At 33.7% G+C, this 13658-nt stretch overlaps 1 protein-coding gene across 8 annotated transcripts in view; it reads right to left on the bottom strand.

Moving 5' to 3' along the window:
- The window catches only part of LOC129948884 (CUGBP Elav-like family member 2), a 434239-nt gene that overhangs the window by 283374 nt on the left and 137207 nt on the right, over nt 1-13658 (bottom strand). The window lies entirely within an intron of this gene.

Below are 13658 nucleotides of genomic sequence, written 5' to 3'. Positions count from 1 at the left end.
TAATTTCCATAGGAAGTTATTATATTCGGTCCGATTTGTCAGAATGAAAATGTTGAAAGGTTTTCTGAGAAATGTCTGTGTGTGAGTATACAAGTGAGCGTTAGGAACACCTTTTTTCTTCGGCTATATCTAGAGAACGTGGAAAGATAAAACAAAAAAACGGATTAAAAATTCAAAAAGAACTTTTATAAAACTTGAGAGGATATTTTTTTTACTAAAGCGATTTAAAAAAATGTGAAATATTTTGTTCATCCTAAATTTGATAGATACAAAAAATATTTGTCACCTCAAATATCGTAACGCCTCCAAAATAAGCGTATGAAATGAAGAACAATGTTTTCGTTATCTGGTATTTTTTTGGAAAAATCGAAGTGACAATTAAAACTTGGTAATTCTTGGTAAAATACATTAACACTTTGTATATAAAACAACAAAATCTTTATAAAATACAACAACAAATTGGTAAAAATTGATTTTCGGTTCGAATATCTTGAGAATTAATAAAGGTTATTCAGTTGAAATATTTATATTATTTTAACATCCTCTTATAAAACCCGTTTTTGGTTGTTTTTAATATTTCTACGATGGCAAATTTTAAAGTTATTTTGTGATAGAAAATTGTAAAGAAATGAGATTCGAATAAAGGATATCGTAACCTCGTAAAAAAAGTATTGGTAAAACGTAATTTATCTGCAGGTGAACCCTTTAAAAAATGCTTTTAGCAGAATTTTTCAATTACAATATCTCGGAAGCAGATATTGAAATCAAATTAACTCACTCATATGCAGAATTCGTTGCCTATTTGGATTCAATTTTTTTTATAAAAATCCAATCGCCAATTTTAAAAAAGAATTGTTTTAATAAAAACAGACTTAATTATTTTGCGAACAAAGAAAGATATTGTCCTCCAACTTTTTTATCTTACACAAAGTTTGTTTGAAAAGTATCGGCAGACGTGCACGACTTTAAAGTTATCAGTGTGGGATGTATCTTAGCTTTTTAACTTTGCTTTTGGCAAGTTACCATGTTTGCTTATTAAGACCATTTATTTCCAAAACAATTGGACGGTACTGCTTCAATTTCACGTTCGATATTCGTACGGAGTTCATCAATTCTCGCTGGATTGTTGACATAGGCCATAGACTACGTAACCCCACAGAAAAAAGTCTAACGGCGTCAAATAGCACGACCGAGGTGGCCAAGCGACTAAACCATTTAGTGAGATAACATTTTCTCCAAACTTGGTTTCCAATAAATTGATTGTGACATTTGTTGTGTGGCTTATAGCGCCGCCGTTCTGTTTGAACCACATGCCCTCCAAATTTATATCATCCGATTGGGTACAAAAATATTCGGTTATCATTAAACGGTAGCCATCCCAATTCATAGTAACGTACCGGACTTGATCCGCCCAATGACGCCGCCTGCCACACCACACCAAACCGTAATTTTTTCGGGATGCAAAAATGACTCATGAAGTACGGGTTAAACCACACCAAACCGTAATTTTTTCGGGATGCAATGATGACTCATTGAGTACAAGTGGATTGCTGCCTGACCAATACCGCATCTTTTGTTTATTTAAGAAGACATTCAGCCAGAAATGAGCCTCATCGCTGAGAATGATTTTTCGATGGAAATTTGAATCCGAATCATTTTTAAGTTGTTGCTCAGCCCAATTCACGAACATACGACGCTTCTGGCGGTCAGGCAGCTTCAGTTCTTTCGTCAATTTAATCTTGTGAGGATGTAGATTTTTTCGCAAAAGTCTCCACAACGACAGACATGCCTAAGGCTTGACAACGACGTGTGAGGGACATTTGGGCTTTCTGCAAATGAAGTCTTAGCGGCAGCAATATTCTCGACAATAAGGGCACATCTTTATCTCACTAGCACGGGAACATTTTGTACTGTGCCTGTGGATTCAAATTTTTCCCCTAGACTATCAATTTTAGGGCTCTTTTGGGGATCGTAAGTTAGCGAAACTCCAAATTAGTATCCCCACCCCCTACTCCCTAAACTGAGTCGCAAAGTTGAATTTTTTGGAAACTTTCAAAAACAAACAAAATTTAAAAAAACTAATTTTGGGATAATTTAGGACTTTTTTTGTGTAACCTTCATCGGAATTCAAAATTTAACTAATTAAATTTGAATTTACGCATATTCAGGTATGGATAAATACTTAATGTGCCTAAATGGTGCACAATTGTTTGACGTCAAGCTGGGAACACCACATGTTTGAGAGTTAAGGGGTTTTTAAACCAAGTCGGGATAAGAGTACTAAATTAGCACAAAAAGAGCCCTAAATCTCCCCATCATTACATTTTCGAAATTCGATTGTGGTGTTTCCAGCTTTACGGACCTTATAAAAACTTTGTTATTTCATTGAATTAATATCCGATATATGATTAAATTCCATTTTAACTTCTAAAATTAATGAACAATTTCCATATCTTAATACAATATAATGTTTTTATAATAAACCAAATGAAGAAAAGTGAAACCTAACATACCGAGAAAAAAAAATAACCAAAAATATGCTTAGTTGCAAACAAATATCAGCATAGACTCATTTCATTTCATAAATCGATGATTAAAGACTCTCAATCTCAAGGACTTTCACTTTTTATATGGTACTCGTATATTCCCTACTCTTTCAATACTTAACGCACATATTTTCTGAATTCCATACAATCTCTCGACAAATCTTCATTTCCCTTCAATATACTCCCTCCCGCCCAGAAATAAATAGTTTTCTTTCAAAGAATTGAAGAAAAAAAATCTGTGCAGAAAATTTGTGCTGCACAGAAGTTCTTTCATACGGTAATAAAAGATCCAAATCATAAGTAGAAATCCTAAAGAAAAAGACTAGAAGTGTTCAATGCTTTCCATCAGGACAACAACGACGACGACGGCTATGAACATGGAGGACGGGATGAGGATGAAGATGATGATGACGATGCTGCTGATGAAAAAGCAAAGCGAAAAAAAACCTTCCAAGGAAAAAGTATATGTATTTTGCTGAACAAGCAATAATTTCATTCCAAGAGTTAATTGGATGAAGTTCTAGAGAGGATACATGAACCGTGACATGGAATCGCTTAGATCCTTTAGCAGTAGGACAAAAAAAGTAGGTACTGGAAAAAGAAAATTACGATAGCAAACGTTTTCTTGGATCTCACACACACACAAGCGTTTGCTGCTCAAGAGTACTCGCTTCTCCTCATTTACTCGTATTAGTAAATAATTCATGCGTCAATTTCACTAACGAGACATATCCGAGACATTCACCTCCACTTACTACGCCTACGACCAAGCCTACGCCAAAGCCTGCGATGGTGAGCGCGCGGTATTCGAAGGTATACATCATGATGTGTATTTACGCCCCGGCTCGGCTGTGTGTCGCCTCAAACCCACTTAATTTGAATTACGACAGCAAAGCCGCGCGTTAACTATCATTCCGCTGTGCTGCTGTGTTCTGTGCTGGATGGATGTTACTGCTGCAGCAGCAATTCGGTTTCCGATTTGATGAAGGTCCTTCCACCAGTTCCATCCAACAGAAAATCCAAATCCGGTGGAATGATTGTGATGCATGCCACCAAAATGCGCTGACTCATTAATGCGAATCAATCAAAAGTCGTTTTGAAGTTGTTCCGCACCAGCATTATACTTATACTTCATCCTGCTGTGTTGTCAGAGCAAGCTAAAAGTGAATGGCAGTGCCTAGTGTTTTTGGCGAAGGATTTATTGAACTTTCACATAATAGACGCCGAATGAGGTTTTCGAGGTTGTTGTGGGTAGAGAGTAACAGGGTGGGGAGGGGAGGTCTGAGGTTGAGGCTGAAGCTAAAGCTGAGATAAAGTATAAGAGTTGGCAGTAGGGGGCTTTATTTGGGGCTAAATGGGGCTGTGGCAGGAGGCGCTTTGAAACTTTGTTTGATGGGATAACAAGGACGTGCAGACTCGACAATAATTCCTTTTCAAATCGTTATTAGTCGATGTTTTACTGGCAGCTCTATACCTATAAACCTCCTCTACTATATATAAAGTGCGCTCCACTGATGTCGAACTATATAGTACCTCGTACTCGTACTGTGTGATGTGATGGGCTTATGTGGTATAAAGAGGGAAAATTTGGCTTTTTTGTTCAAGTACCTCTATACGTAGAGCCCAAGTTATAGGTATACCCATACATAGTCGTAGGATATATTGTGAAGGGCAAATTATGTGCAAGGTTTTGGGCATCGTAGTCGGCTTATAGGGTGAGTTATAAACTGACAAATTTCATTCAGTGACGAATGTCCGCTTTCATTAAGTAAACGTCAAATTGATCGAGTGATATACGCACAATGCACATCCTGCATAAGCACACGTAAGCATTTCAGACAGGACATGCGAAAAGGAAATGGGGTTTGACGGTTAGTTAATTTTTGTAAGTCAACTCAAAAACCTTGGAAATGATTAAACTCTGAAGCTTGTTCAAATTTTTATATTTACCTTAAAAAAATTGATGGTCTGGTGTAAAAGATATCTTAAGATACCTCAGCTTAACAATTCCAACCAAAATTCAATTTATATAGTGTCTCCAGAAAAAAAATCTTTTAGTATATATACCTTCCTTAACGTTATCTCTTCTAAATGATTAAATATAAGCCCCAAAAGCCCACAGGCGTCTTGCTATTCTTCGACTAGTGGGAATGGCAAAAGTTGCCAATATTTCTTTTCAGGATGTGCCTTCCAACTTATATTCCTTTAGCAATCAACACACAAAAAAGAAACAAAAAAACGAATATCCACATAAGCACACCTAAAGTCACATTTAATCTCTTCCAAATAGTCCTCACTTATTCTGAGTTAAGCTTAAAAAATATCTTCTGTCCAAATCGAACATAAATCGCAATTAAGACCAAAAAAACACAACAAAACAAAAAGTACTTCTTATTTTTAAAGGTTGCTACCTATCTTTTATGTACATGGAAGAGATTTAGATCATAAATAAGTGTCAATCTTATACGAGACAAAAGTTAGGATGAAACTTTATGTCGAATATGTTTATACAGATATAATTTTCTATACTCGTATAAATGGTGTTTCTATAGGTCTCATCCCTTATATGAGTACTCTACCGTTATCTAACACTTGTTTTAATTTGAAAATAAATTGGCACAATTAAAGCTGTGATGATGTCACCCTCATCATACCTATTTTAGGTATAGAATTGGGCGCCTGACCAAGCATATGGATAGGATAAGGGAAGGTGGTCCTTATTCTGTACCAAATACCATGTCTTTTTGTTTTTGGGTTCATGAATGGCTTATGCTACTGAAGCGTACGAATAATCTCTCTGTATCTGCTTGTACTGTTCTGAATGAACCCAGTAAAAGTTATGTGAGTTCAAAGCCGGACTATACATTTCCTAGAGCCTAAGTTAAGTGAATCTCATTAATATGGGAAATGTCTTTTAAGACCTTAAGGGTCTAGTGTGTGATTATATTTGAAATTGAATTTAGTTTGTTTGGGAATGAAATACATATGTATATCAATGTTTAAAGCTTGAGGCATTACAGTTTTGGATGGATCAAGGCTTCAACCAACATTCGTTTCCAGCCAGATCAATCTCTGCCTAGCTAGTTTCCAGCGTCGGTCGTTAACCTGAGTCACTTGAGTCTCAGTCTTCATCTATTGTGACAATATAGTGATTGGGTTTTAAAGATTTTGTAGGCGGGAGCGTTGATGTCTGTCTAGCCATCTCAGTCGTTGGACTTTTATTCTTTTAAACATATCATTGTACTAATGCAGTGCTTAGAGTTTATCAGTGTACTTTCTCCTACATCTGTTAATTTATGCAGATGGGACCGTAAATCACACTAAGAGGCTTGATTTCAGAGATCGAATGATTTTCTGAATTTAAGCGGTTTTAAAGGTAGACGAAGTCGTCAACCAACTCAAAGTTACAGCTATCCATTGTGACATTTTGTCCTTTCTTGATAACGGCATATACAAAGCCTTGCCCTCATTGAACACTAAACCCATTTTTTTCGGTTACGTCACAATGCTTAAAAACGTGCCACTAACATCACGCTTTCATCTTCTAATTGTGTCAATATCATCGGCGTATCCGAATAATTGGACAGGCCAACGATTTTGAAGAAATCGCATGACATTGTATCGCCTTGTCTAAAACATTTTTGACATCATAAGCATCGGTGGGGTCTTTTCCGACCATAATGAAACAGCATGTATTTTCTATCGTTATTCTGCGTAAACGGACACGTTTGACAAGGATGCCAAAACTATATATTACTCTGTAAGGGTATTTGCTTTAGATACTTTGATACACGGCCTTAAGATCGATGAAAAGATGGTGGGTATCAATTTGAAGTTTTTCTAAAATATATCATAACGTGAATGTTTGGTCAATGATAGGCTTTCTGCGACTGAACCAAAACTGATATCGGGCCATCAAGTTGTTGACGAACGGCTTGAGACGATCACATAGAAAGGATTTCTTAAGATATTATCAAGATTTAGAATGCCTCTGTAATTGGAGCAGTTCAGAGCGTCTCTTTTCTCGAAGAAAAGGCAAATTATGATAAAATTCAACTCATGGAGCTTGATTTTTTCTGAGTTTGTATGTCCAAAGTCATTGTCTGCTGTTTTGAATAATTTGGCAATGGAACCGTCAGCTTCAACAACAAGAAGGTGCAATCTTCAAAACTTAACAAGTTAGCTATAGGTTTAAAATTTCTGGTCGCGAGAAACTCTATACTTTATAAAAATATTGGATCTTCTGTTTTTGGACAACAAAGCAGCACGAAATCATAAGATTTAACATTTTTTTCAACTTAAGAAGTTGCAATCCTCAAAACTTAACAAGTAAGCTATAGGTTTAAAATTTCTGCTTGCGAGAAACTTTATACTTTATAAAAATTTTGGAACCTCTGTTCTTGGACAACAAAGCTGCATCAAATCATAAGATTTAACATTTTATCAACCCAATCCGGTCCTGAAGCTTCCTACTTGTGTTTGACTGTTTGTTCGCGCCCGGACGATAAATGCTTTAAACAAAGTTTAATGAGCCATAAAGACAAAACCATCATCCAAACACTAGACTAAAGAGATATAGGTATCTCAAAACAGGCACGTTCGTCAGAGGCTAGGGCTAGGGATAACCTATCTTCAGCCTCTTTGGCCTTGTTCTGTTCACTTGCCTCATACATATTTCACAAATCCGAGGCACACTCTTGGGGAAAATTGTTCCATGCTATTGAACTATAAACAAAAAATTTAAACAAACAGAACCAAGTGCATTTTAAGAGCTTTAACATAACGATATAACTCAAAAACAGAAAACAGAAGCAACAAATAAAGGAAACAAAACTTTTTATCTGATATTTTTATGTTTTGTTGTTGTTTTTCTTTATTTCACAAATAAATACTTTGTGAAAATATGAAATATTAAAATGGAACATTGCGATGCGCGGGGAAAGTTGGACCAAAAAACTATATACTGATGATGGCTTGTTGACGAAATGCTTTCGAAATATTTATTATTACTCAAGCACAATCCACTTACTCAATTCAATTTTTGATCGTTATATGAAGATATATATGTATGTTTCCATCAGTAGCTCTTACTCATATTTCGTATAAATGGATAAAATGTTATGAAATTGACGTGAATTATTATTATTTCGTTGAAAAGCTGTCAATAAAAAATGAAAAGTATACGACTCGAGGAACACAAAAATATTACAATATTATCATCGGTGCGATGTGAACGTCGCGTCGTCATCGTTAGCGTTGCGAACAGAGATAAATCTTTTATAGTTGAAAAGTTTGCAATCATTTAAGTATCATCACGAAAAGTAATATTAAATATAAAACAAGAAATAAATCGCTTATCAAAATTTACGTTCGAAAGGCATATTATTTATGTAGGTATGTATTTTGTATGGAATAATTTTTGTGTAATTATTATGGAAATATAATATTTTAAGTTCTTTGTTTGTTTGGCGGCTTTATATAAATTAAAAAGAACGTATTAATTTAACGTTAAGGATTTTTGTAACATGAATAAATACCATAACATCGCAAAACCATGACCAATGTACAAACAAATAATGTACCGATAGCAATTTAAAATAAAAGTCTCTGTCAGAAACTTTATATATCATATTAATTTTAAGAAACCAATACAAAACGTAATACATTAAATTGTTTGTATTCTTAAGCTTTTTATGAATATCGTAAAAAATTGGTTTGTATTGGAAAACCCCGTTTTTGTTTACAATCATAACCAAATTAAGAAATGTATATATTTAAAAAAAAAAACACGTATACGCCCTAGAAACTCATTTTGTTTTTTGAGTTGTTTAAATTTAAATTAATTTGTTTTATTTAAAGCTATCAAAATTTTGACCATTGAGTGGTTATAGTCACATCGATTGCATAACGATGATGATGATGCAAGTAATTCATCGAATTCTGCAATTCGCATAACAAAAAATAAAAATATTTTATAAGGGGTATATTTTTAGACGTTTTATTTCAATCTGACAAAATGTACAAAGGATTCTGTGTTGTTGACAGCTGTCACTTAAACTCTGCTCAATTTAGTTTGCCATTTATAGTTATAATGACCAACGTTTATTTTTAAATACAAAATTTTTACCACGGTTATTTTTAAAATAGTATTTTGGTCATACCCATTTTAAGTACTTTTATTTCAACTGGACATTGGTATTTGATTCAGAATCGACCAGATTTTTCAATAACACAACCAACATTTAAGTATATCAACATTTTTAAGAACATGGTTTTAAATTAATTCTTTAATTTTATGATGGAACATACTCTACACAAAATTTATGATTCCACGTTGATTATTTTTTATTGGATACATTTTTCATGTACCTATGTATTGTGAAACAAATTTGTTTTTTAGCTAAAGGAATTTATTTGCTTAATTATTGTGTGAGAGAATAACTTTCAATACACTTACTAAAAAAGAAGCTGGAATGCGACAAAAACTGATAACTTCCCATCCCGTCTGTCGATTAGTCTTCCTTAAAAGTTTGTCTATATGTACTTGTATCAATTTTTACCAAATTTGAGTAAAATTTTTGTAGATTTTATTTTTTATGAAAAAACGGACTGTTGGATTTTTATATAAAAATTACTGAATATCGAAAACAATGTTCTTTTTTAATTTTAATTTTTGAAAAGCTATTTGCGTCGAAAGTAAATTTTTACTAAGTTTTAGTATTATTTTTTTAAAGGCTTTTATTTTTGTAAAAAAAAAATTGTCAATTCGTTTTTTTTACATTTAATAGAATGTTGAAAACAATACTTCTTATAAGATAAAATTAGTTTAAAGCCAATATTTCAAATTTTTGAAAAGATATTTAAGTCGAAAATCAATTTTTACCAACTTTTGTTTAGGTTTTTAATTTTTTGTACAAAAACTGTCAATTCGATTTTTTTCAAAATTTGACTGAATGTTAACAACAGTAATTTTTGAAAGGTAAAGTAGTTTAAAGCCAATATCTACAATTTTGGTAAAGATATATGAGTCGAAAATCAATTTTTACCAAATTCTGTTAAATTTTGTTTAGGTTTTTAATTTTTTGTACAAAAACTATCAAATCGATTTTTTTCAAAATTTTACACAATATTGGCAACAATATTTTTTGATAGATAAAAGTAAATTAAAGCCAATATCTTAAAGTTTTGAAAATATATTTGAGTTGAAAATCAATTTTTACCAACTTTTATGAATTTTTGTTTAGTTTTTTTTTTTTTTTTGTAAAAAAAACTGTCAATTCGATTTTGTTTGTAAAAAAAACTGTCAATTCGATTTTTTTCAATATTTTTCAGAATGTTGAAAACAATATTTCTTATAAGATAAAATAAGTTTGAAGCCTAAATTTCAAGTTTTTGAGAAGATATTTGAATCGATATTCAATTTTTACCAACTTTGAGTAATGTTTTTTTTAGATTTTTATTTTTTATAAAAAAACTGTCAGTTCGATTTTTCTCAAAATCTTATCAGATGTCAAAAACATTATTCTTTGTTGCTCAAAATTGTTTTGGAGATGGTATCATATTTTAGTCGTAAAATTTTGGAGACGAAACATTTTTTTTTTCAGTTTTTTTGATTTATAAAAAAAAAATCGTTAATTGTTTTTTTTTTTTCAAAAAATATACTAATAATAATATAATAATACTTAATTCAAGTCTCTAGCGGTTTTGGTTCGTAAGTTATTTAGGGTTACCTAAAATTTTTTTTCAAACTGATATGGTAAAAAAACCACCCGAGCAATTTTGTGAGAGCCTTTTCTTCATCTTTCTGCCTTATTATCTGTATAACAAAATTTATTTGAAATCGATATCTCTTCTGGTTCTTGAGCTATGGACGACGAAAAAAACGTCGCGAACGTATGTACACACGCACGCACAGACATCTTTCTAAAAATCTTTTATTTCGACTCTAGGGACTTTGAAACGTTGAGAAATGTCAAAATTTTCAATTTGACAAATTGGACCAATTGCAATAACTTCTATGGGAAGTTAATAATTTAAAAGTAATTATATCAAATTGAATATGACGCAGAAGGCACTAGGTGAAGGAAAAAGAAAACATTCGGTGAGGAACAAGTATCGGTTCCGTTCAAAAATTCATCACAAATCTGGAAATCAGCCTAGGAACTAAATGGTAAAAACCAAATAATTGACACTTAGCTCAGAATAAACACACTGGGTGATCTTTTAAGCAAGTTACTCAATCAGACCATTTCTGCAGCAATATGGCATTATAAAGATCTTGGATTTGCTTGCTAGATCCTCGAAGAATTCATCACTAGGTAGTAAATTGAACCAGCTTTAAGGATGGCGAAGTAGCTGGTGCTACTGTAATTCACCTGTGATTCTATAAATATGCGATGGAGCACTTTAAAGATAACGTTTTTAGTAAAGGATTGGAAGGTAAGCTTTTTCCAATTGAGTTTTGTGACGCAGTAATTTTCCAAATTCACAAAAGGGATCTTTATTGAATTCAGTAAACTATCGGAAAATATCGCTTTCAAACGCCTCGTATGAGATTTTCATGACTGTCTTTAACAAGCGTCTTTCAGAGTGGATTATTTAAAATACCTTACTAACAAAGTTTCAAGCAGTCTTTCGAAATATGGCTGTTGAACCACAGGGTTTGTCAACAGAGACGCTACAGAAGTATAGCAACAAGGACAGCAAACGACGCCATATTTCTTGCCGCTCTTTTGACATTGCTCTTCAGAAAAGTTTGACATTTCATGATGAAAATATTATGGGCTATAAAAAAGTCAAAATTATTAAAACTTACTAACGAAATTCGGAGTTAGTGGCCTCAACTTTTGGAGCGCTACGTTCAACAACAACTTGAAAATGGTACGGATTTTCATCAAAAAATCATATTTAGCGTTTAGGGTAATTTTTGGCTGAGTGGCTTCATCAATAAACAAAATATGCGGTACTGGTCAGGCAGCAATTCACACGTACTTCAGGAGTCATCATTGCATCCAGACAAAATTACGGTTTGGTGTGGTTTATGGGCCGGCGGTGTCATTGGGCCGTACTTCTTCTATTATGATAAAGACTGGCACGTTACTGTGAATGGGGATCGATACCTTTCAATGATAACCGAATATTTGTGCACCCAATTGGATGATATAAACTTCGAGGACATGTGGATCCAACATGAATGCGGCCGGCGCTACAAGCCCACACAGCGAATGTCACAATAAAATTATTGGAAACCAAGTTTGGAGAACGTGTTATCTCACTAAATGGTAAAGTCGCTTCGCGATTTGAAGCCGTTAGACTCTTTCCTATGTGTGGGGTTACGTCAAGTCTATTGTCTATTCCAACAAATCAGCGACGATTGATGAACTTCGTAGGAATATCGAACGTGAAATTGCAGCAGTATCGACCGATTTATGCTTTAAAACCATCGAAAAATTGGGTTCAGGATTTCTGCAAGCGTTTCCGTATTGGCCATGCAAAAGAAATCGAGCGTACTTTCACAGAAGTAAAGAATTTTATTGATATCCAAACCGGTTTTTGTTTTATTAAAAAAAGAAATGTGCTTTTATTGAAAAACCCGATATATACAACATTGTTGTCTTGAAAAGTATAGCAGAAAGCTTCTAGTCGCAATAAAAATCACTTGGGAGAGTTACTAGATGTAATAATATCAAAGTATCGACCAGCAGAAAATATAAGATCTTGGAGTCACTGTCTAGGATAATACTTCTATGCGGTGCCCGACCTTGGGAATGTATGAAAATCAACTAGGTTGAAAAACTCCTTATTTGTTATGTGAAAATTATTATTGAGCTATCATCAAGCAAACCGAACTACGTCAATAGACGTAACTTTTGGGTAGTTAAGGACTTATTGTAACTAGACTCAAATATCAATGCAGAAGACAACACCAGGGCTGAAATTAAAAGAAGAATTACTCTTGCTTTAAACAGGAACCTGGCTCAGTTTATAAAAACTATAAAGCTTCAAGTGGACTATTTGCTTAAAGTTCTGATAATGTAAGAATTTTGGTGTTCAATACTGTAGTAGTTGGAAAGCAGAGAGAGATTGAGATTGGCAGATTGATGTTTTATGATCTTTAATTTAAATGGTGATTAAGTAGCAACTAAAGTGAATGAAATTAATTCTACCTTTGATGAACAATGTAGATCTGAGTATCAAGTGGATAAACAGCTGGGTCCATGCTTAGGTCAATTTATAGCAGACTTTCTCATAATCTTCTTCGAAATATTTACTTCTGCGATTCAAAGAGGATTCAACTGATTTCTATAATGGTTCATCTTAGAAGTGAAATGAACAATTTAAATTTTAGTGAACATAGACTGGATCACGCTTAAATTTGGTTTTAACTTAAGAGAACGGAAATATGTAATTCACTCTACTGGAAAGTAGCCAGTATGAACCAAAACTAGAAAATGTGTAATTAGAAGCTGCAGATTGCAAGATCGTCCTTAGAATAGGCAAGGAATTATCAAGGAAGATCATTGTTTTTAAGGTAAAGGTTTCAAAGGTAAACTTTTAAGGTAAACTTTCTCGTCCTTGAAATAATAGTGCAGATCTTTTAAAAAAAATTTCAATTACTTACTTACAGAGAAGAAAGAAAGGATCTACAACAAAACGTCAGAATCGACAGACAGAGAAACTTTAAGGCAGTGAAGGACTTTGGCTACCTAGGTTCCGCTTTAAACACAGAAAAAAACACCAGCGCTGAGATAAAACGAACAATTACTCTCGCTTACCGCTGTTTCTGTGGGCTAAGAAAGTAATTATATAAGACCCTCATGTTCAAGTCCTGTTATTTGGTTCAGTAGCTTGGACTATGACAAAAGCTGATGAAAGCACTTGAACCGTTTCGAGACAAAAGTTCTTCGTGTGATCTAAGATCCCGTATGCATACAAAGCTAGTGAAGGAAGATGGAACGATAAGCTGTAGGGACTGTCCATTGACGTAGACTGAGCCAAAAGTATAAAAGTCCAACGACTAAGATGGCTGGGTCACGTAGAGCGCATGGAAACAAATGCTCCAACCTGGAATGTCTTGGAATCATCACCCACAGGACACTGCAGTACGAAAAG

The sequence above is a fragment of the Eupeodes corollae genome, chromosome 3 (genome assembly GCF_945859685.1).
Source record: "Eupeodes corollae chromosome 3, idEupCoro1.1, whole genome shotgun sequence".
NCBI classification, from domain to species: Eukaryota; Metazoa; Arthropoda; class Insecta; order Diptera; family Syrphidae; genus Eupeodes; species Eupeodes corollae.
Note: the sequence above shows the minus strand (reverse complement) of the source record. Positions and strands in the feature narration are given on the sequence as shown.